This window comes from Phocoena sinus, chromosome 5 (genome assembly GCF_008692025.1).
Source record: "Phocoena sinus isolate mPhoSin1 chromosome 5, mPhoSin1.pri, whole genome shotgun sequence".
NCBI lineage: Eukaryota > Metazoa > Chordata > Mammalia > Artiodactyla > Phocoenidae > Phocoena > Phocoena sinus.
The window spans coordinates 106,141,889-106,167,073 of record NC_045767.1 but is presented as its reverse complement, the minus strand read 5'-3'; the positions used below and the strand labels follow the sequence as shown (position 1 = coordinate 106,167,073).

The 25,185-nt window shown below is 41.2% G+C and overlaps 1 protein-coding gene and 1 long non-coding RNA gene across 2 annotated transcripts in view; one reads left to right on the top strand and one right to left on the bottom strand.

Annotated features, from left to right (window-relative positions):
• The window catches only part of DCHS2 (dachsous cadherin-related 2), a 295,264-nt gene that overhangs the window by 192,781 nt on the left and 77,298 nt on the right, over positions 1-25,185 (bottom strand). The gene's annotated exons all lie outside the window — the stretch shown is intronic.
• Positions 3,583-8,472, top strand: LOC116754748. The gene is made up of 3 exons (XR_004350154.1): positions 3,583-3,713; positions 7,076-7,246; positions 7,861-8,472. It is a non-coding gene; the product is annotated as an uncharacterized LOC116754748 (long non-coding RNA).

Below are 25,185 nucleotides of genomic sequence, written 5' to 3'. Positions count from 1 at the left end.
GAGAGCTCACCTTCCTTTATCCTTTTGCTCTTGTGTTTGGGCACCATCACCAGTTTCCCAACTGCACATGACTGCACATGCCGAAGTTTCTCCTAACACCCTCTGGAGCTGAGGGATCAGTGGCTGCCTTGGAAAGGAACAGTCAGCATCAGATTCCAATCTTCCTCTCCTCTAGGGTCTGCATCTCTCACAAGAGAAGAAAGATGCCAGGTCCACCTAGTCATTTCCCTCGTGAATGCAGCTTGACACCAAACTCTCCCAGAAGAGTGGAGGTGCCCACTCCACAGTCCTAGGCAGTTCTGAGACTGTCCAACACATACTGGGGTCTGGGATGAGCCAGAGAACAAGTGGTCACTGAAGTCCCCTTTATGACAATAAGGGGAGGACAGGATACACACTAAAATGCCCAAATTCTGGGCCTGAGGGGCTTTTGCTTGGAATCGAGAGTTCTTTACCTTCTTCTCCACTATGGGAACTTTCTCACTTATTACAGATCTGACTTTAGGAGGGTGAGTCACATCTACCTTAATTTCTGGTTCAAAAAGGATCTCATATCTGGTCTCTGTTAATCTGATTCAAGAAGGCTACTGAGTTTTCCTCCTTTTTCTTTTTTTTTTTTTTTTTTTACTGTCAACCCCAATCTGCTTCACCAAGAGCAAAAACTCAGGCCTCGCAGGTGTGTGGAGAAGCACAGGTTATGCAGTAAGTGAACTACGAATGCCTCTAGCATGGACCTAGTGCAAGCAGACACTCCAAACTGAATACACACAGAAAACCTTTCTCTCTTTCCTGTTAAGCAGCTAAAAAAAAGTCCAGTGGGGAGGGGAACTGGATGAAGGCAGTGAAAAAGTACAAACTTCCAGTTATAAGATACATCAGTACTAGGGATGTACAACATAATAAGTATAATTACCACTGTTGAATGCTATATGTAAAAGTTGTTAAGAGAACAAATCCTGAGTTCTCATTGCAAGAAAAAAATTTTTCTACTTCTTTAATTTTATACATATGTGAGATGATGGATGTTCACTAAATTTACTGTGATAATCACTTCATGATGTATGTAAATCAGATCAAGATGCTGTACACCTCAAGCTTATACAGTGCTGTGCGTCAATTATATCTCAATAAAACTGGAAGAAAAAAAAAGTCTCAGGAGTGCTCTGTCCTTCCACATGCATTGTTTTAAAGCAGAAACTGTCTACTCCAGCAGAGAGGTCCTGCTAGCTTTGGTCGGAGGCTAAGAGCACAGACACGGATAGTCCCTGTCTACATCCGTGAAAGCTTCTGCACAAACTGAGTCTCTCTCCCTTGGTCTTTTGTACATGCTTCCTTTCTCTGGGGTCTGGAAGAAAGCTGGCTGTACCAGTGCTTGCAAAGGCTGCCTAATTGCAAGTTCCACAGGAGTGGCCCTAGAAGAACCACTTCCTGTTGCTGGTACAAGGCAAAAGCCTGTCTCCAAGCATCCCCATGACCACATCCTGTATTTTCTCCTTCCTGCGGGCCCCCTCACTCCCTCATCTCCTTCCAAAAGCTAGTTTCTGGACCCTGCCTGCTGCTCCTCCAGTACAGTCCAACTCTCTCCCTAAGACCACCCGTGTCACAGGCAGGACCTCTGGGGTCTGCTCAACAGTATCTCTCACTCCATATGGATTTGATCTGGAATTAATCTTGGCGAGCAAGTTGAAAGATGAGAAAGTTAACACTCATATAACCTTAAGAGTAACTTCTCAAATACCTAGATTGCAGGATTTTAGCAGTAAAAATGCAGATTTAAAACACTCCTTTAATGTCTGAAATACATTCTTTAAAACCACATTAATAATATCTCACTTGGACTGGCTGCTCTGAAAAGCCATCTTTGCATTGTTCCCTTGTCCGGCTCCCCGCGCGCCGCTGCCGCCTCCGCCGCGGACTCCGGCATCTTGATTGCCAGAGTCGTTGAACTCCTGCTTTCTTTTGAATCCGCTGCGTCGGATCACCGGCGTGCCCCATCATTGTCAGACGCGGCCGTGGACACCAGCTCCGAAATCACCACCAAGGACTTAGAAGAAGGAAGTTGTGGAGGAGGCAGAGAATGGGAGATAGGCACCTGCTCATGGAAATGCTAACGAGGCAAATGGAGAGCAGGAGGCCGACACTGAGGTAGATGAAGAAGAGGAGGAAGGGGGGAGGAGGCAGAGGACGGCGACGGTGAGGAAGAGGATGGAGATGAAGATGATGACACTGAGGCAGCTACAGGCAAGCGGGCAGCTGAAGATGATGAGGATGACGATGTTGACACCAAGAAGCGGAAGACTGATGAGGATGACTAGACAGCAAAAAAGGAAAAGGCCACCGTGACCTAATCACCCTCCACTTCCTGTCTCAGAATGTAAACACGGTCACCTTCAAGTAGAGTTCCGCCCGCCCGCCCGCCCGCCCACTGCGGGCAGCACCACCCGCAGATGACACGCGCTCTCCACCACCCAACCAAAACCACAGCGCGAATTTGCAACAGGGGAGGAAAAAGGAACCAAAACTTCCAAGGCCCTGCTTTTTTTCTTAAAGTACTTTAAAAAGGAAAATTTGTATTTTTTTATTTACATTTTATATTTTTGTACATATTGTTAGGGGGTCAAGCCATTTTTAATGATCTCAGATGACCAAACCAGCCTTCGGAGCGTTCTCTGTCCTACTTCTGACTTTACTTGTGGTGTGACCACGTTCATTATAATCTCAAAGGAGAAAAAAAAAACTTGTAAAAAAAGCAAAAACACCAACAAAAAATCAATCTTATTCCTAGCATTCCCGTAACATTTTTTGTGTATATACTTATATGTACCATAAGTAGTTGATTTGTATGAGATGGTTAAAAAGGCCAAAGATAAAAGGTTTCTTTTTTTTTCCTTTTTTTTTCTATGAAGTTGCTTGGGTTTTGGGGGTTTTTTTTGTTTGTTTTTTTGGCCCGTTTAATGTATGTGTGAAACAATGTTGTCCAACAATAAACTGGAATTTTATTTTGCTGAGTTGTTCTAACAAATAAATAAATAAATAAATAAAATAATAATAATATCTCATTTGCAACCCAGTGATTACTCCAGTTTAAATATTACTATGGTGCCCGAGCTATACTTAATGAACAAATTTAATAAGACTAGCACTAAAATTCTATCCAGGTTTCTTGAGGATAAACTTCCATAGGAGAACAATCTATAATTCATATATGTTGGGCAGGGAAAATGCAATATACTGGCCTTTCCTAATATAGGCCATCACCATTTTCGTACACTACTTCACTTCTTTAAATGAGCCTAAGGTTAAAAAGAGAAGACTTAAGAGTTATGAGGAAAATTCAGTTTCTAAAGAGTTGTTTTTAAAAGCACAAAATAGCTCATTATGAATCATGGAGCTCTCTTTTTCCAAATGAATTCTGTCTTGTCAACATTGGAAGTGAAGAGAAACCGCAGCAAGCCTCTAAAGGAACATCTCTCTGAGTACAGAGAAGGAAGTCAGCTCCCTTCCCTCCGTTGGAAAGAAACCATGCTCCACCCTCCTTAGACCTCAGCCTGCCCTGGAGCGGAGACTGGGGGTGCTCCCCTCCCCAGGCCTGTTGCCTCTTGCAGCTCCCTGCCCTCGAGTCGTTGCATGAAGTTTCCACCTGCCTGGCTGCCTGTGAATTGAGATCTGGAATCCCAGAAAGGGGGAAGCAGGGGCAATGCTGCCACGGAGAGGTAGGAACTCACTTGGGGCCCAAGTTCAATCTGTATGGGTCTGTCAATGAAAAGAGCTTCCTCTTACACTAGTTAAATGTAAAATCTTAGGCACACTTGATATGCACTAGGTTGTCAGTCAATTTAATATTTCAGCAAATGGATGCTTCTTTTATTTATTTATTTATTTATTTATTTATTTATTTTTGTGGTAGGCAGGCCTCTCACTGTTGTGGCCTCTCCTGTTGCAGAGCACAGGCTCCGGACGCGCAGGCTCAGTGGCCATGGCTCACAGGCCCAGCTGCTCTGCGGCATGTGGGGTCTTCCCAGACCGGGGCATGAACCCGTGTCCCCTGCATCGGCAGGCGGACTCTCAACCACTGCGCCACCAGGGAAGCCCCTGGATGCTTCTTTTAAAACAGTCTAACACACCTTTGTAGGGCCAAAATGTGGAAGATCATTTCAATAACCCCTTCTCCTAAATCTTTAATGCATTCTTCATAAGACAAACCAAGTCCTCTGAAATAAGGACAGTGTCTGGTATATAAAAAATGTTCAATATGTGTTAGCTATTACTATTAGGATCCTGTTGAATCGCTGGAACCATGTGGAATGATAAAATTGAAACTGAGCTCCCTGAGTAGGAACACGGTCTTGTTTAATACAGGGCCTTATTACAACTGTGTATAAACTGTAGATGCTCAATAAATGTTGTCAAAAGGCACACAGGTAAGGAGGAAGGGGGAAGGGAAAGGAAGAGAGGGAGGGAGAATGGCAGCAAGCTAGTACCTACCAATGCGATTTCTATACTGAGTGGAAGTTGGGAAGGAAGTAGGTTTATTTTAAGTACAAGTCTATGAGTCTAAAAGGATTGTAGAATCATCCAATCACTTTAGCCAAATTGTTCCTAAAACATGTCCTATCTCTGCACTTTGGCCCATGACGTTTTATAGTCCTGGAATGTTCACTTCTTCTTTCCCAACAATGAACACTCTACTCATTCCTTAAGCTCAAATGCAATTACCCTCACTCCATGCAGTGTTTCATCTTCCAATTGCATCTTCCAGAAGCAAACCCTTCCTGTTCTCAAATATAAGTGTTATAGTGTACTAGACTTTGATTACCGATAACCAGTTTTATGTTGCTAGTTATGTTTTCATAAACTTATTTTGGATCACTTCAAATAAACTGTTAAGTGCCTTCGAGGCAGAATCAATACGACATCCGAGATCACCAACCATTGTATATAATGTTCCATTTCCCTCTGGCTCTGGATGTCTTCTGTGCTCCTCGAGACCCACACTGTCCACGTTTTTCCCCCCTGCTCTGTTCCCTGGAAGGCTGACTTGTATGGACTACATCATCCAGCTCCCTCGTCACGTGACGTCCAGTGGGTTAGGCCAGTGGGGAGCCCATGAGGTGGACAACTTACTTCCTCAGTTCCATCCCCACAGAGACCCAAGGGCTGGCTGAGGCCTGCACTGAAGGTCAGAGCCTCTGTACAGTGGCCCTCTCCACCTGGTCCTCTCCATCCTTCAGGGAACTGGGTCCTCCAATTCAGGGTTTGCCTCTGTTTCCAGCCTCAAAGCACTATATTAATTTCTGAGGTTTCCTTACTCATCTCCTGCCCATATCTTTATAAATAGAACTTCTATTAAACTTTTCTCAGTTATAATTTAAGTATACCTCTGTTTCTTGCTGAGACCCTGATAAATACCTCTGCTTTAATAAATCAATAAACTATATATATATATTCCAATTCAGAGTAACATTGCTACGTGTTTAAGAGATGATTCCAAAGCACTGTCAGTTATTAAATCATTTTTTCAAAGTTTAGAACAAAGTGTTAACTCAGCCTGAATACAGCATTTCTTTAAACCCAATAAAAATACAAAATGCTTAACCCTGTACATTTTGTTTTAACATCTTTATTGGAGTATAATTGCTTTACAATGGTGTGTTAGTTTCTGCTTTATAACAAAGTGAATCAGTTATACATATACATATGTTTCCGTATCTCTTCCCTCTTGCGTCTACCTCCCTCCCACCCTCCCTATCCCACCACTCTAGGTGGTCACAAAACACTGAGCTGATCTCCCTGTGCTATGCAGCTGCTTCCCACAAGCTACCTATTTTACATTTCGTAGTGTATATGTGTCCATGCCACTCTCTCACTTTGTCACAGCTTACCCTTCCCCCTCCACATATCCTCAAGTCCATTCTCTAGTAGGTCTGTGTCTTTATTCCCATCTTGCCCCTAGGTTCTTCATGACCTTTTTTTTTTTTCTTAGATTCCATATATATGTGTTAGCATACGGTATTTTTTTTCTCTTTCTGACTTACTTCACTCTATATGACAGACTCTAGGTCCATCCACCTCACTACAAACCCTGTACATTATGTTCCTGAAGTTGAGCTTCTAACATTAGCAGAAGCAAAGCAAAAAAATCCCGGAGAGTGTAATACAGAATGAAGACAAAAAGGCATCACTAAACAACATTTTATTGCCAAGGGAAATATGATACCTGCCAAAAAATTAGGCAGTAATTCAAGAAGTATCTCTGACATCACTGTACACTTGTTTCCCTATTCAAAACAAAAATTTATCATCAACTGTCATTGGACTGCCATCCAAACACAACCTCCCCATTTCCTGCCTAAAACTGTGCTTTGAAAGTACTAGGACATTAATACTTACCAAGATGGGGGATAGGCCTTTTCTTACATAAATGCCTAAAAATTAATTTAGGTATTCAAGATAGAGAAGTGAAGGGAAGTGAGACCCCACTCACCTCTTTCCTATATGAGATACAATGGATGATGGGGAAAAGCAAGAGTGCATGGACAAAAGGGGGTGGTTTAGAAAGATCTGAACCTGCCACGGTGGTCACACCATTGGGAAGGCAGCAGTTCTGCAGTGGGAGCCCTTTCCCAACAGCTGCCAATAGAGTGAGGTTGGGTCCACAGTTCCCACATGAGCTCATGTGGGTGTGGCAAAATGCTTGTCCCCTGTGCTTTGTCTCCAACAAGCTTTAACAGCTGTTCAGTTGCCTAACAAATGGCTATTTTCTTTCACTAAATGCCTTATCATTGAATCATCCTAGTAAGAACCGTGAGGTCCTAATGAAGTCATATTATCTGCAGATTAGTAGATGAGGAAACTAAGCATAAAGATAAACAGTATTTTCAGGAATTTGCTATTAATTTGAGGGTATTTTCTATCAGCAGGATTTATCTCTAATCTTTTCTCTTAAATACTGATGACACATTTCATAAGTTGTTCTGATCTATGCATAGATTTCACTGCATATACGTTTGATTGCAGCCCATGACCCATTTGTAACAGAACTTCCTAACTTCTTCCTCATTTTCAATATCCTCAGGTTTCTCAGAGACCCAGCCTCTCCCACTTCCCAACGGTTCCTGACCTCTGGGGGTGTCACCACATTATCACTTGGAAGCATTCCCCCTCCCAGATCTACCCTTGATTCGGGCATGCGCCAGAATCCCTCCTTGCTCAGAGAAGCAAGCAGAGGCAGCATGAGATTACTCAGGTATTTATCACTTACTCCTGTACTGAGGGAAAGCCAGAAAGTCAGTGCTTTTAGCTAAAGATTCTCAAGTCAGTCTGATCCTGTATATTGGGCACTGAGCTCCAGGCCCTGCACTACAGAAAGGGGAGCCAGTCAGGAGCTGCGGGAGGCTGTGAGGGAGGCTGTGACTCTGAGACCAGATCAGATTCAGGCTCAGGTGCACTCCTGTCCAGCAGGGGTCTCCCAACCACACAGATGCGCTCCAAGATTTGGCCAAGAGGACAGATGGAATTGTGGGGAAAAAACATACATTTATTTTAATAATTTTTTGACCTCTTCCATTTTTTATTTCGATATTTAAACATTTTATCTTATATATATTTTATATTTTATGGATTTATTTATAAATTATAAGTAAAATTGTTATTTATCAATTTAAATGTTTTATAATTTATTTATAAATATGTATATAATATATATATTTCTGGTATTATATAGATTTGTTTATAATTCCATATATTTTTACATAATTATATACTTATATACATAATTATATATATACATAATTCTTATATATAGTCTATAAGGAAATAAACGTATGTTGGAGACGAGTACTCGACAATTTTTATTCACAGGTATATTTAATCAAAAAAGTTGGAAGGCTGATGCTGCAGAAATGAGATGCAAGCAGAAGGACAAGCAGGAAGGGGGTGCTCACTAAGACAGGACTAGCTCCGTGGGGTTTGGGGAGCACCCACAGGACACAGGAGGAGAAGGGATCCGGAGACCTGGAGCCTGGAAGGGGGGTCCACACTGCCAACACGGAGGACTGTGACCACTGGGAGGAGGCAGTGTCGCTGCCCACTGCCAGGTTTTCTACTTCCCGCTGGGATAAGAAGCCAAAGGGTCAGGGCTGCCCTCCCAGCTCCACACGTGGTCGTGAGCAGCTGGCTGGCCAGGGAGGCTGTGTTCACCCGGCATCTTCTCTTTTCCTTCAGGCCTCTGGTGCTGTTCCCCACGCATGAGGAAATAGTCCCCCTTCCGATTTTGTCCTCACACTGAGTCCTCTTACTATTGCTCCCCGTTCCTGCCATCTGATCCTCGAATTCCTCCTTGTTCCCAGCTCTAGAGGCGACGTCTCTGACACCTCGACAAACGCCGATTGAAGGCTCTGCGCGTCCCACGCTCTCAGATCACACGGTAGCTCCACCCACTTCCAGAGCAACCAACTTACCACACAGGGGAACTGAGGAAAATCAAACTTAATAAACGTTTATAAATCTCGCCAGTGTTCCCATGTGTAACACTGTGCTTTCTCTGTTGTTTTTTAAATCTCAAAGCTGGAGGCCGAGAAGAGGGAAGGCAGTATCTGCTCCAGTTCCTCGCTGCACCTTCTTACACATCTTGGCAAAGGTTCACATTTGCAGTCAGCTTCATTCATTTTATTTCCCAGATGTTTTTACACTCCAGGGCCAAAACCAACACACTCCTTCCCTGTCCACCCGGACTCTGTCTGCCCTTCCCTTCTGCACTGCCCGTCCAGCCCCCGGGGGCAGGTTTATTACCATATTTACCCGCTTGCCTGGGCGGCCTCTGTCGGAAGCCACCACCTTCAGACCCTCATGACAGTCCGGAGTGCGTGGCTCGTCAGCTGGGTGGGGACTCAAGAGTCATTCCTTCCCATTTACACTGTGGACTCCCTGGTGTAACTGTAAGCAGATTTCTGACAGTTTGATGTTCAAGATGAGTAGCCCTTCCCAGACTTTCTTAGCTAACCTAGGTAACTATTTACAGTCAAGCCAAAGCACTCTGTTCTTATCAATGGTTGCTGGACTTAACTCCCTCATAGCAACTGTGGTCCCTGTGAGCTTCTTTCAAGGCTGGAACTTTGTGATATTTTTTGGACCTCAGACAAGAAAAACCCTCAAACATTAGCAGACTGCTAACATTAACGTTTTAGAAGTCACATTGCACCACACAATATTTGGAACATACTTATACTTTAAAAAATTATTTATTGTTTAGCTGAAATTCAAATTTAACTGGGTGTCCTGTATTTTTATTCGCTATATCTAACAACTCTACCATGGCCTAAAGAAAAATAATGTCCTAGACTAGAAGGACCTGCACCAAAAAAAACTCTGAATAGTAAAAACAACCTTAATAATCAGACTTTCAGTTCTCTTTCTATCTCCCACTACCAAGACAGAACCACATGCTGTTTCCCAACTTTCAGAAGACAAAATAAGTTAATAAAAAGAATTTTCTCAATTTTAATCTTTTCTTTTGCAATATTTACCCTAACCATTTCAGCCAGCAAACCCCAGTGGTTGGCAGAAAAAGTGAACAACTGTTAATAGGAAAAGCACCTGACCATTCTTGGTTTGGGAGTTTGCCTTTCTCATGGTCAACTTCATATTATACTTTCAAATTTTCTGGTAGTAAAATTCTTCCTAGTAAACAGGATAGTTTTAAATGCATCTGTGTTTCATAGTATTCTTCCTGGGACACAGTTGTTGGAACAAATGTGAAAAACATCAAAATAATCAAATCTATCCCTTTTATTTTAGATTTGTAGAAAATGAGGCTCAGACACCTCTAAGAACTTGCCCAAAGTCAAGCAGATGGTCCTGGTGTATGTATGACCCAGATGCCTCAGTGCTCAGACCAGGGCCCGACAAAGGACAGGACACAACTTTTCAATCAGCTGAAGCCCCTGCCAGGGCTCCCCGAGTGGGTGAGTGCCTTTCATCCATTCACTGATCCTCCCTTTCCCTCTTTCACCATTTACAAAACAATGATTATCATACCCCTGAAGCTAAAACAAGAAAAAATATATCACAGATGTTTAAAAAGTATTTTATTAATGTATCTATTTTAGAAAAGTCGATGTAACAAAATAAGACCCTATGTGTTTGGACACTAAATACCGATGTTCTTCCCCTTTTAGATCCATGCCCTCCTTTTATAGTAAACATTTTGTAATATATATCCTTTCTATCTTTTGTAAAATCAATATAAATCTCCTATCTGTGATATAAAGGAAAAAATAAAAGGAAAGTAATTTATAATAAAATAGCACACATTTCAATATATAATGATTCAGGTATGACTATACAAGGACACATAATGAGGGAAATATGTGCACAAATTTTTTATTGAAGTATAGTTGATTTACAATGTTGTGTTGGTTTCAGGTGTACAGCAAAGTAATTCAGTTATACACATATATGTATATATATGTGTATATATATATATATATATATAATTTTTCAGATTCTTTTTCCATATAGGCTATTACAGGATATTGAGTAGAGTTCCCTGTGCTATACAGTAGGTCCTTGTTGATTATCTATTTCATATATAGTAGTGTGTATATTTTACTCCCAAATTCCTAATTTATCCCTCCCCCACCACCTAATGAACAAGTATGGAATTATGAGAAATAAGACACCGTTCAATATGCCTTTGTAGGGCTTCCCTGGTGGCGCAGTGGTTGAGAGTCCGCCTGCCGATGCAGGGGACACGGGTTCGTGCCCCAGTCCGGGAAGATCCCACATGCCGCGGAGCGGCTGGGCTCGTGAGCCATGGCCGCTGAGCCTGCGCGTCCAGAGCCTGTGCTCCGCAACGGGAGAGGCCACAACAGTGAGAGGCCTGCGTACCGCAAAAAAAAAAAAAAAAAAATGCCTTTGTATATATTTTATAATTTGAAATAAGGGCTACAAAAAGATATACACACAGAGAATCAGCATAAATGTTGCACCTGAATGCTTCATATTTGACATTTTAAAATAAGGGCTAAATCAGTGCATATTCATGTGTGTACAAACCCACACAAAGTCAGCGTGCACAGGCCAGCTACAAATGCAGACTGATACAGGCCTCCTGAATTGGTGACGTGATTTAGCAGGCAATGCTGGCATCAGTGATGTATTTTGCAAAACGGTACAGTTACAGAGACAACAAAGTATCACCTTCCCTCAACTTACATGGTAGTTGTATTCCTGGGTAATTCAGAGCATATTAAATCAGTGCACAAATTATTTTCTGTTTACATAGGAAAGAGTAAGGTTCTAGGCTTAGGTGATTATAAGTAGATTTTTCATCTACTTGAATATTGAACTGTTCAGTCAAAATTTATGAGGAACTCAAGCAAATTCTACACTGTGTGGGAAATTGAGAAACAACAATTATACTAAAGAGGGCAGGATGCATTTGGAAGTATGGACACGGCGCTATAGGAGCAGAGAGGAAAGGAAGCAATCGACTCAGTCTGGACACGTAGAGGGGTTTCCAGGAGAGGAAGTGCAGTGATGCTTGAACCAAGTCTTAGAACTAGAACAAAAACAAATAAACAAAGCCAGAGAAGACAGTGTAAGTGGACAGGTATTTTGCTATGAGTGAATGTGGGGTGTAGGGGAAGCTAGGGGTGAGGCTGGATAGATTCAGGCAAGGAGGACATGACAAAGGGTTGAAGTGTATCCTGAAGTCTTTTCACCCGGGAGTCACACCCACTTGCCTTAAGAACACTCTCTGGGAACAGTGTAGGATGATGACTTGGAAGAGGGTAAGTCAGATGGGTTAGATCAACACAGGTGAGAAATAGTGAAGGTTTAAAACAATGGCCATGGGGGCTGAGTGAATAGGATGGACTTGACATCTACCATAGGTACAGGTAGACTCAATGGAATGGGGAGACTAGATGGAGAGGGGAGGGGACGGACAAAAAGGAGTGGCTTGTGGGAGATTCTAGGGGGTTGGTAGCTATGGAGGGAAATTCTTTTGGCATTAGTGAGTGGCAGGTACTTACTAAACCTAATCCTTATCATTGCCTATCACTGGTAATTACTACGAAGTATAATACATATGCCACCACTATTGAAACAATCACCCCCAAATCACACCTACTGAAAGTGGGTTTACTAACACATTTCAGCAAAATTTATTGACATCTTTTGTATGACAGGCATTATCTAGATACTGGTAAAGCAGAGTGAAGACTAAGAACCTGGTCTTAAGGAACTTTAGCCACTAGGAGGCGTCATGGGAAGTAACCAATGGGCAGAAACTCCTTGTCTTTGCTATAACCCTAGTTCCAGTATAATGCCTGGCACAAAGTGAAAGCTCAGTAAATATTTACAGAATATGAAATATCTGATTAAGCATCAAAATACATCATTAAAGCATCACTTCTTTCCCTATAAAAATTTCCCCTTTTTACTAGACCCTTCTCATCAGTGTTTAAATATGCTTAAGTCCTTTAAAATGCTGACTTGAACCCACTGTTTTTCCCTTCCAGCCCCAGCCCTTTCTCTCTCCACCCTGTTGCAGCTAAACAGTTCAAATGAGTTTCCACACTCTTTCTACTTCCTCACTTCTCACTCCCTCCTTAATCTGCTCCGATCTGGTTTACCGCCCCATCACTCCATTGAAAATGCTCTTGATAAAGTCACAAAGAGCCTCCTTGTTTGCTAAAGCCAATAAACATTTCCATCATCATTATATATAACCTCTGAGCATCATTCAACAGAGCTCCTACTCCTTACTTCATGATACATTCTCTTCTTATTTCACTGGCCCATACTTTTGGTTTCCCTCTTACTTCTCTAAATACCCCTCTCAGTCTGCTAAGCTGACTCATCCTCTTCCATGCAACCTTTCGGTACTGGCATTCCTTAGAGGTTTGGTCTTCAGTCTCTTTTCATGCTATGTGCTCTACTGAAGCCATTTCATCTTCACCCATGACTTTAACTACCACCCACATGATAACAACGCTTCAATTTCATCATCTGCCCAGAACACTCATTTGAGTCCTAGTCCTTTAAATACAACTCTTCAGCATCTCCATGTGCATGACCACAGTTCCCTCAAACTAAACATGTCCAACACTGAACTGATGGAGATGTACAAGTCAGAAACCCAAGAGTCATCCTTGATTCAGCCTTTTCTTTACCCAGTCCCACTCCATCAGTAAGTGTTGACTCTACATTCAAAACATATCCTGAAACATCCATTATTCTCCTCCACTGTGACCACATCCGTCCAAACGCTGGACTATACAATAATCTACAAAGGTCTTCCATTTCCATTCTTGGTCCCTACCCAATCCATTCTCCACCCGAAATTCAGAGCGATCAAAAAAAAAAAACACACACCTGTTCATTATTAAAGCTTTTCAGTAATTTTCTATTGTTTTAGCGTAAAGACCATTACATCCTGAAGACCCCTCATGACCTGGGCCCCACCATCTCACCAGCCTCACCCGTGACACTCTCCTCCCCTTGGCCCCTGTGCTCCATCACACTAGGCTTTCAGGTCTTCATTTGTTGTGGAGTCTTCCTACCATAGTCCCCAGGCAATGCTGTTCCCTCTACCTGGAATGCTCTGAATCCCCCTGCCCTTGCCCAGGTGATTTCCACTCATTCCTCAGAACTCCGCTGAAGGGACACCCAATCAAAGAAGCCTTTAGTGTCCAGGCCTAAAGCCCTCACTATACACACTCATAGCATCCAATACTCTTTCTCCTGGTCCTCCCCAAAATAATCGTTAACATTCTAATCATTATAATTCACGTAACATAAAATTCACACACCATAAAATTCACACATTTAAAGGGTAGAATTCAATGGTTTTTAGTATATTCATAGATATGGACAACCATCACCACAGCCAATTATAGAACATTTTCGTCATCTCCAAAAGAAACATACCCTTTATCTATCACTGCCCTATCCATCCCTGGCCCCCCTCCCAAATACCCTTACTCTAGCCCTAAGCTAACACTAAATTACTTTCTGTCTCTATAGACTTTCCTTATTCTGAACTTTTCATATGAATGGAATCATATAAAATGTGGTTTTCTATGACTGGTTTCTTTCACTAAGCACAATGGTTTCAAGGTTCATCGATGCTGTAGCATGTATCAGAACTTCATTCATTTTATGCCCCCAAAACAATTTTTATAATTGAGTAATTGGTTGTCTCTCCTGCTAAAATGTAGGTTCCCTGAAACCAGGATCTATGTCTCATTCCTGCCTATATCATACAGAGAGATGTTTCAAAAATGATTTGTCAAACTACCAACAAATCAAAACAGTGAGCTTGGCTTGAAGCCCCTGCATTATGCCTCTCTGATTTTGAAGGAGAGCTTCTTTTCATCACTGAGATAATAAAACTCAGTCTGTAATCTGTATCTGTACATGTTATCAATAATTTGCAAATAATTAAAATCTACTAATGCATCCTTAACATTTTTATACACCACTGCACTTTGAACTTTAAGATGTATGCAAATCACCTGAGGATACTGTTTCAATGCAGATTCTGGTTCAGTACATCATGGGCAGGGCCTGAGCCTCTGCATTTCTAACAAATTCCTAGGTGATGCCAATGTTACACTCCAGGGACCACACTTGCGGCAGCAGAGTCTAAAAGCATCACATTTTATCTTCTTCAAGCTTGATGGCCTTATAAAAATATGTTCAAATCATTGTTGACAAATTATTGTACTGTAGAAGCACATAGTAGGAGGTTAATAAATACTTATTGAATCAATAAATGAGTAAATGGCATCCAACTATAAAAAGGCTCCTTTAGAAAAGGGAACCTTCCTACACTGTTGGTGGGAATGTTAAGTTGGTGCAGCCACTATGGAGAACAGTATGGAGGGTCCTTAAAAAACTAAAAATAGAGTTGCCATATAATCCATGAATCCCACTCCTGGGCATATATCTGGAAAAGATGAAAGCTCAAATTTGAGAAGATACTACACCCCAATGTTCATAGCAGCACTATTTATAACAGCCAAGACATAGAAGCAACCTTAGTGTCCATGAACAGACAAATGGATAAAGAATGTGTGGTACATACAATGGAATATTATTCAGCCATAAAAAAGAATGAAATAATGCCATTTGCAGCAATATGGATGGACCTAGAGATTATCATACTAAGTGAAGTAAGTCAGATGGAGAAAAACCAATATTATATGATATCACTTATACGTGGATTCTAAAAAACACACTGGGCAGTGGTGGGGGACCTCAGACACCTAAAGGGATGGGAGGAATCCCCACACAACCAGGTAGGTTATGGGAGGGAAGGAGGTGGGGAAAGAGTGGAGGCAGGATGGGACCAGCACCCCTGAAGGGGGGCTGGGGAGAAGAGAGGTTCCCACACTCAGAGGGGCCCACTCACGAGAGGACATTGGCAGGGACAGAGAGGGAACTTCAGAGGATCTGGGGATCAGAGGGGAATGCAACCAGGGTCTCCCCCACCTGCATGGGCCCCAGTGAGCATGCTGGGGTCCCAGGCCTGGGCCCCCAGGGTCCCCTCCAGCCATTCAGGTTCTGGGCCTGAGCCCCCAGCCCAGGGGTCCCCTCCAGCCACGCGGGACCCAGGCCTGAGCCCCACCTCCATCAAGCCACTTCCAGCTGCGTGGGTCCCAGGCCTGGGCCCCCACCCAAAACCCCCTCCAGCTGCATGGGTCCCAGGCCTGGGCCCCCACCCAAAACCCCCTCCAGCTGCATGGGTCCCAGGCCTGAGATACCCCCAAGGCCCCCTCTGGCTGTGCAGGTCCCAGGCCTGAGTGTTCCTCTATCCCAGGGACCCCTCTGACAGCGTGGGTCCTGGCCCTGAGCCCCAACTCCGCCAAAGCATCCTCTAGACGTGTGGGTCCTTGCAGTCCAAGTGCTGCTCCTGACAGGGCCTCCTCTGGCCATGAGGGTCAAGGAGGGATGAGTGCCGCCCCACTCCAAGGCCTCCTCCAACTGCGCTAGCCCCTGCAGGCATGCCTGTGGATACCTGTGCCCCAGCTGGCCTGCACAGGTATGTGTGCTCTGGACCACTTTCAGGAGCAGATGTGGGTGAGATGGCAAAGATGGGGCTGACACAACAGGCCCAGAGACCTACATAGAGGTCTTGGAGGGCCTTTTGGGAGGCAGGAATAGGGTGTAGCTCACCATGGGGGTAAGAACACTGATAGCAGAGGTACCAGGGAATTTTTTATTTTCTTTTTGCTTATTTTTTTATTCTAATCTTTTAATTTTATTTTTTATTTATTTTATTATTTTATTTTATTTTTTTGCTGTTGTGGTTCTGTTTGATATTTTTTTGTTTTATTTTTTCTAATATAGTTTTCATTTTTCTAATTTTATTTTATCTTTTATTCCTTGTTATTGTTCTGCTCTTTTTTGTTGTGGCTTTTTTTTTTTTTTTTTTTTTTTTGCTGTGTTGCATGTATTGTGAGATCTTGGTTCCCAAGCCAGGGGTCAGGCCTGAGCTCCTGTGGTGGGAGCACTAAGTCCAAGTCACTGGACTAACAGAGGACTTCAGGGCCCAGGGAATATTAATTGGTGTGAGCTCTCCCAGAGATCCTCATCTCAGCACCAAAACCCAGTTTCACCCAACTGCCTGCAAACTCCAGTGCTGGACACTTCAGGCCAAACAACCAGTAAGAAAGGAACACAGCACCACCCATAAAAAAAGAGACAACAAAAAAATATGTTACAGATGAACAAGCAAGGTTCAAAAGCAAGGTAAAGATGATCCAAAATCTCAAAAAAAGAATGGAGGCATGTATTGAGAAAGTACAAGAATTGTTTAACAAAGACCTAGAAGAGCTAAAGAACAAACAAACAGTGATGAACAGCACAATAACTGAAATTTAAAATGCACCAGAAGGAATCAACACCAGAATAATTGAGGCAGAAGAAAGAATAAGAGAATGGTGGAAATAACTGCCAAGGAGCAGAATAAAAAAAAATAAGAATGAAAAGAAATGAGGACAGTCTAAGAGACTTCTGGGACAACATTAAATGCACCAACATTTGAATTATAGGGGTCCCAGAAGAAGAAGAGAAAGAGAAAGGGCCTAAGAAAATATTTGAAGAGATTATAGTCAAAAACTTCCCTAACATGGGAAAGGAAATAGCCACCCAAGTCCAGGAAGCCCAGAGAGTCCCATACAGGATAAACCCAAGGAGAAACATGTCAAGTCACATATCAATCAAAATAACAAAAATGAAGTTCGAAGAAAAAATATTAAAAGCAGCAAGGGAAAAGCAAAAAAATAACATACAGGGGAATCTCCATAAGGTTATCAGCAGCTTTTGCAGCAGAAACTCTGCAGGCCAGAAGGCAGTGACAAGATATATTAAAGTGATGAAAGGGAAAAACCTACGACTGAGAATACTCTACCCAGCAAGGCTCTAATTCAGATCCAATGGAGAAATCAAAAGCTTTACAGGCAAGCAAAGGCTAAGAGAGTTCAGCACGACCAGACCAGCGTTACAACAAATGCTAAAGGAACTTCTCTAGGCAAGAAACACAAGAGAAGAAAAAGACCTACAAAAACAAACCCAAAGCAATTAAGAAAATGGTCATAGGAACATACATATCAATAATTACCTTAAATGTGAATGGATTAAATGCTCCAACCAAAAGACACAGACTGGCTGCAAGGATACAAAAACAAGACCTGTATATATAATGCCTACAAGAGACCCACTTCAGACCTAGGGACACCTACAAACTGAAGGCGAGGGGATGGAAAAAGATATTCCATGTAAATGGAAATCAAAAGAAAGCTGGAGTAGCAATACTCATATCAGATAAAAGAGACTCTAAAATAAAGACTGTCACAAGAGACAATGAAGGACACCACATAATGATCAAGGGATCAACCCAAGAAGAAAACATAACAATTATAAATATTTATGCACCCAATATAGGAGCACCTCAATACATAAGGCAACTGCTAACAGCCATAAAAGGGGAAATCAACAGTAACACAATAATAGTGGGAGATGTTAACACCCTACTTACACCAATGGACAGATCATCCAGACAGAAAATAAACAGGGAAACACAAGCTTTAAATGACACAATAGACCAGATAGACTTAATTGATATTTATAGGACATTCCATCCGAAAGCAGCAGAATAGACTTTCTTCCCAAGTGCACATGGAACATTCTTCAGGATAGATCACACCTTGGGTCACAAATGAAGCCTAGTAAATTTAAGAAAATTGAAATCATATCAAACTTCTTTTCTGACCACAATGCTATGAGATTAGAAATCAATTACAGGAAAAAATAACTGTAAAAAACACAAACACATGAAGGCTAAACAGTACGCTACTAAATAACTAAGAAATCACTGAAGAAATCGAAGAGGAAATAAAAAAATACCTAGAGATAAATGACAACAGAAACACGATGATCCAAAACCTATGGGATGCAGCAAAAGCAGTTCTAAGAGGGAAATTTATAGCAATAAAATCCTACCTCAAGAAACGAGAAAAATCTCAAGTAAACAATCTAACCATACACCTAAAGGAACTACAGAAAGAAGAACAAACAAAACCCAAATTTAGCAGAAGGAAAGAAATCATAATGATCAGAGCAGAAATAAATGAAATAGAAATAAAGAAAGCAATAGCAAAGATCAATAAAACTAAAATCTGGTTCTCTGAGAAGATAAACAAAATTGATAAACCTTTAGCCAGACTCATCATGAAAAAGAGGGAGAGGACTCAAATCAATAAAATTAGAAATGAAAAAGGAGAAGCTACAATGGACACTGCAGAAATACAAAGCATCATAAGAGATTACTACAAGCAACTCTATGTGGATAAATTGGGCAAACTGGAAACATGGACAAATTCTTAGAAAGGTATAACCTTCCAAGACTGAGCCAGGAAGAAATAGAAAATATAAACAGACCAATCACAAGTAATGAAATTGAAATCGTGATTTTAAATTTTCCAACAAACAAAACTCCAGGACCAGATGGCTTCACAGGTGAATTCTATCAAACACTTACATAAGAGCTAACACCCATCCTTCTCAAAATCTTCTAAAAAATTGCAGAGGAAAGAACACTCCCAAGCTCATTCTATGAGGCCACCATCATCCTGATACCAAAACCAGACAAAGATACTACAAGAAAAGAAAATTACAGACCAATATCACTGATGAATATAGATGCAAAAATCCTCAACAAAATACTAGAAAACGAAATCCAGCAACACATTAAAAGTATCATACACCATGATCAAGTGGGATTTATCCCAGGGTTGCAAGGATTCTTCAATATATGCAAATCAATCAACGTGATACACCATATTAACAAACTGAAGAATAAAAACCATATGATCATCTCAATAGATGCAGAAAAAGCTTTTGACAAAATTCAATACCCTTTTATTATAAAGACTCTCTAGAAAGTGGGCATAGAGGGAACCTACCTCAACATAAGAAAGGCCAGATACAACAAAACCCACAGCAAATGTCATTTTTAGTGGTGAAAAACTGAAAGCATTTCCTCTAAAATCAAGAACAAGACAAGGATGTCCACTCTCACCACTATTGTTCAACATAGTTTTGGAAGTCCTAGCCACGACAATCAGAGAAGAAAAAGAAATAAAACGAATCCAAATTGGAAAAGAAGAAGTAAAACTGTCACTCTTTGCAGATGACATGATACTATACAAAGAAAGTCCTAAAGATGACACCAGAAAACTACTAGAACTAATCAATGAATATGGTAAAGTTGCAGGATACAAAATTAATGCACAGAAATCTCTTGCATTCCTATACAAAAACAACAAAAGGTCAGAAAGAGAAATTAAGGAAACAATCTCATTTACCATTGCAACAAAAAGAATAGAATATCTAGGAATAAACCTACCTAAGGAGGCAAAAGATCTGTACATAGAAACTATAAGATACTAATGAAAGGAATCAAAGAGGGTGCAAACAGATGGAGAGATATATCATGATATTGTATTGGAAGAATCAATATTGTGAAAATGACTATACTACCCAAAGTGATCTACAGATTCAATGCAATCCCTATCAAATTACCAATGGCTTTTTTCACAGAATTAGAAAAAAAAAGTTTACAATTTGTATGGAAACACAAAAGGCCCTGAATAGCCAAAGCAATCTTGAGAAAGAAAAACAGAGCTGTAGGAATCAGGCTCCCTGATTTCAGACTATACTACAAAGCTACAGTAATGAAGACAGTATGGTACTGGTGCAAAAACAGAAATATAGATCAATGGAATAGGATAGAAAGCACGGAGATAAACCCATGCACCTACAGTCACCTAATCTATGACAAAGGAAATAGAATATACAATGGAGAAAAGACAGTCTCTTCAATAAGCACTGCTGGGAAAACTGGACAGCTACATGTAAAAGAATGAAATTAGAACACTCCCTAACACCATACACAAAAATAAACTCAAAATGGATTAAAGACCTAAATGTAAGCCCAGACACTATAAAACTCTTAGAGGAAAACATAGGAAGAACATTCTTTGACATAAATCACAGCAAAATATTTTCTTTTTTGACCCACCTCCTAGAGTAATGAAAATAAAAGTAAAAATAAACAAATGGGACCCAATTAAACTTAAAGGCTTTTGCACAACAAAGGAAACCATAAACAAGACGAAATGATAACCCTCAGAATGGGAGAAAATATTTTCAAACGAAGCAACTGACAAGGAATTAATCTCCAAAATATACAAAGAGCTAATGGAGCTCTATATCAAAAAGACAAACAACCCAATCCAAAAATGGGCAGAAGACCTAAACAGACATTTCTCCAAAGAAGACATACAGATGGCCAAGAAGCACATGCAAAGATGGTCAACATCACTAATTATTACAGAAATGCAAATCAAAACTACAGTCAGGTATCACCTCATACCGGTCAGAATGGCCGTCATCAAAACATCTACAAACAATAAATGCTGGAGAGGGTGTGGAGAAAAGCAAACCCTCTTGCACTGATGATGGGAATGTAAATTGATACAGCCACTATAGAGAACAGTATGGAGGTTCCTTAAAAAACTAAAAATGGTATTACCATATGACCCAGCAATCCCGCTATTGGGCATATGCTCTGAGAAAACCGTAATTCAAAAAGACACATTACCCCAATTTTCATTGCAGCACTATTTACAATAGCCAGGACATGGAAGCAACGTAAATGTCCATCGACAGATGAATGGATGAAGAAGTTGTGGTACATATATACAATGGAATATTACTCAGCCTTAAAAAGGAATGAAATTGGGTCATTTGTAGAGATGTGGGTGGACCTAGAGTCTGTCATACAGAATGAAGTAAGTCAGAAAAAGAAAAACAAATATCATATAATAACACATGTATGTGGAATCTAGAGAAATGGTACAGATGAACCTATTTGCAAAGCAGAAATAGAGACACAGACATAGAGAACAAACATGTGGACACCAAGGAGGGGGTGGAGTGGGATGAATTGGGAGATTGGGATTGACATATACACACTACTTTGTATAAAATAGGTAACTAATGAGAACCTGGTATATATAGCACAGGGAACTCTCCTCAGTGCTCTGTGGTGACCTAAATGGGAAGGAAATCAAAAAAGAGAGGATATATGTATACGTATAGTGATTCACTTTGCTGTACAGCAGAAACTAACACAATATTGTAAAGCAACTATAACTCAATTTTAACTTTTTTTTGAAAATAAATAAAAATTAAAGATAGTGCAAATGAACTTATTTACAAAACAGAAACAGACTCACAGACATAGAAAACAAACTTATGGTTACCAAAGGGGAAGGGAGGGAAGGATAAATTAGGAGTTTGGGATTAACAGATACACACTACTATATATAAAATAGATAAACAAGGATTTACTGTATAATACAGGGAACTATATTCAATATCTTCTAATAAGCTACAATGGAAAAGAAAAAAAAGGCTTCTTTTACAAGCAATAGTAGATAGGGCTGCAACAGCAAGTAAAAGCAAGGAGCTTTGAGAATCAAAGCATTCAAGAAGAAGAAAGAAGTAAATTGGATCCTGAATAACTACAATTCAGGGCATAAGTAGAAGTAAGTCACTGAGCAAATGTAAACGATAGTACAACTGAACCAAGAAAAGAACCTGTGAACATATGAAGCAAATGTGTACAATATCTGAAAAAGAAAATGAAAAGCTTCACTAGTCTTTACACACTGATCATAAGGAGCTAAAGAAAACAAGAAAATACAGGCTGTGGAAAAATGAAAATTTACAGTGTATAGAACAAAAAAACATATAAGAACAGAAGATGAAAGCAAGCTACAGATCTAAACAACTAAAATGAATTTTCTTTTGAGAAAATGAATCATGCAGGCATTAAATTGAATTACTAAATCAAACTAAAATCACTTGGATTTCAGGATAAACAGCCCAACTGCACATTGTGAAGAAATATATGTACACTGGCACTAAGGGTTTTAAAAGCTGCAACTTGTCAGAAATCTTATGAGCTCTTAGTAAATTCGTTACGCCTGCGTGCCTGAGGCTTTACCTCAAATCAGATGCCTCACGGAAACCAGGAAGGTAATTTTCCTTCAAGCCTGTCCTATTTAAGATTCAGGATTGCGTTATCTGCAAATACCACCTCCTTCTCTGCCAGGTAATGAATGGTCTCTGGAGGGTGCCCACAGTAGGACCCCTCCCCTCCCCGTGATAATGACATCTAGGATAGGTAGAGAGTCCAAAGATAACCATGGAACTCAATAATTCACTTTCGACAGCTCTATTTCCATTTTAATTAACAACTTTTCCAAGCAGGAGAGAAGACCTCACTGCGCAAAGCAGATTCCTGATAAGCATACCTTGACAGTGGGAGATAAACAGGATCTCTGGGCTCAGGGACTCATGACCAAGTAACAGGTGACAGCAATTATTCACTGTGCTGTGCAACAGGGCCTGCTGGGGTCTATCATTTCAGTAAGGAGACTGACCACCAAAGTCATCCCAAAGTCCTTGAATGAGAGGACTAAAGACTTTTTGAAAGCTCTAGTGCCATCAGAGGGATAAGTAGTTTTGTGGTCCATCCACAACATGCAAATACTTGGAAACAGCAGTCCCAGCTATTGCGGTCCCTCAGGTGGACTTTGGAGGATGCTTCCCTGTTCAAAATTCCTAAGCTAAATAAAAGCTACATTTCTTCCAGATAGAATAATTTAATCGACCGACATCACTTGTGAATGTTGCTGAAAACTATCTAGTAGGAATACAAAATCCCTCCTCTATTTAGAAGCCAAATACCAATTATCAGGTTCCCTTAATCATTAAAATTGGAACTCTGAAACTGACATGGTAGCTAATTTGGAGAACTTAGCATTTTAACACTTAGCAGGAACTGAATTTCCATTCCGCCAGGTCTCTACATCATATAATAGAAAATGCATTTCTGCTTCATCAGGCTCTACTTAACTAAGGCAAAACACAGAGCTGTGAGCTAACTCCCAAGGCCACAGGGCTTCAGTGAACCATAACCAATTGTTAAACAGGGGGCGAAGGGTAAGCTGTGACAAAGTGAGAGAGTGGCCTGGACATATATACACCACCAAACGTAAAATAGATATAGCTAGTGGGAAGCAGCTGCATAGCACAGGGAGATCAGCTCAGTGTTTTGTGACCACCTAGAGTGGTGGGATAGGGAGGGTGGGAGGGAGGTAGACGCAAGAGGGAAGAGATATGGGAACATATGTATATGTATAACTGATTCACTGTGTTATAAAGCAGAAACTAACACACCATTGTAAAGCAATTATACTCCAATAAAGATGTTAAAAAATAAAATAAAAGTAATCCTGTCGTCAGCTTCTCAACCCACACGCCACAGGCCACTCACCCCAGCCAAGCATGTCTAATTGCTTCTCCCCTGTACCCACCCACTCTCTGGGAGCCATTCTGGCCTTGGGGAAAAAATAAGGAGGGGTTCAGTATCCCACTCCACTCAACTAGTGAGACATTCTGCCACCGATACCCCACCTGCTCCCCCGGACTGGAACACCTTGGGGCCCAGGCAGGGGCAGGGGGATCCCTGGCCCTTCCTTTGATCCCCAACGATGCCTTGTGTTTCAGTTTCCTTCCTTGGTTGACTTCGTGGCCTCTGTTTTCCTCAGGATCAATGTGCAGCCTGCCTAGATCAAAATCACATGCCAGACTCTTCCTGGGGCCCCAGACCTGCCTACCCACTCCCAACCCCAACCCCAGTTGGCCATCCAACTCCTCCTACAACAACAAGGGAGAGAAATTCTATTTTATCTTATCTCATCTAAATAAGCACTTCAACTTTAATTACTTCTTGGTGGCAGACAGTGAAAGGTAGTTGTGAATAGCTAACAGAGAACAGGTGTCCTTACTTGGTGACTACTGATAACACAGATCCTTTAAGACCACTGTTTTTACATTTTGTGTTCTTTGGATCAGGAAGCATTCTGTTCATCAGTGCTAATACCTGACAATGTAAGGGAAGAAGCAGTAAGTCACATATGACCCCTCACGTGACCTGTATATGAAGGACCATAATGCAAAGTGTTGACCTATAAAAGAGATAAAACCCATGGGGAACCAGTGGTTACTCAGAGCTACAGTGATTCAAGAATGTTTCACTGAGAAGGTGGCATCTGAGGTGTCATGAAAGATGGAGAAATTTCAGTCACATAGAAATAAAGGGAAAGGGGATTCCACACAGAACTGAAAACGCAAGTGCAAAGAGTTGGAGACTGTCCTGGAAAGAACAATGGCCTCGGAGCTGGAAAGACTCGGCTTGAAGCTCAGCTCCATCACTTACTACAGAGGGACCTAGGGAAAGGCTCTGTAAAATGGAAAGAATAAAACCTATCACATAGGAATTTTGTGATAAAATATATAGTTGAAGCCAATCGATCATCCTACACATTGTAAGCAGGCAACAGACAGAATATTCACGCCCAGATTGGCTGAGGGAGTGTGGATGAAGGTGGTAAGTGAGGAGCTAGGTTGGGGATGTGGTCTGGGGCCATATCACATGATGCTCTGAACTCAAGTTCAGGAACCATGAAGAGTAGGGAGCAAGAGAGCAATATGGCCTGAGCTGTACTTCAGAGGAACTTAATTCAGTAGCAGATTGGA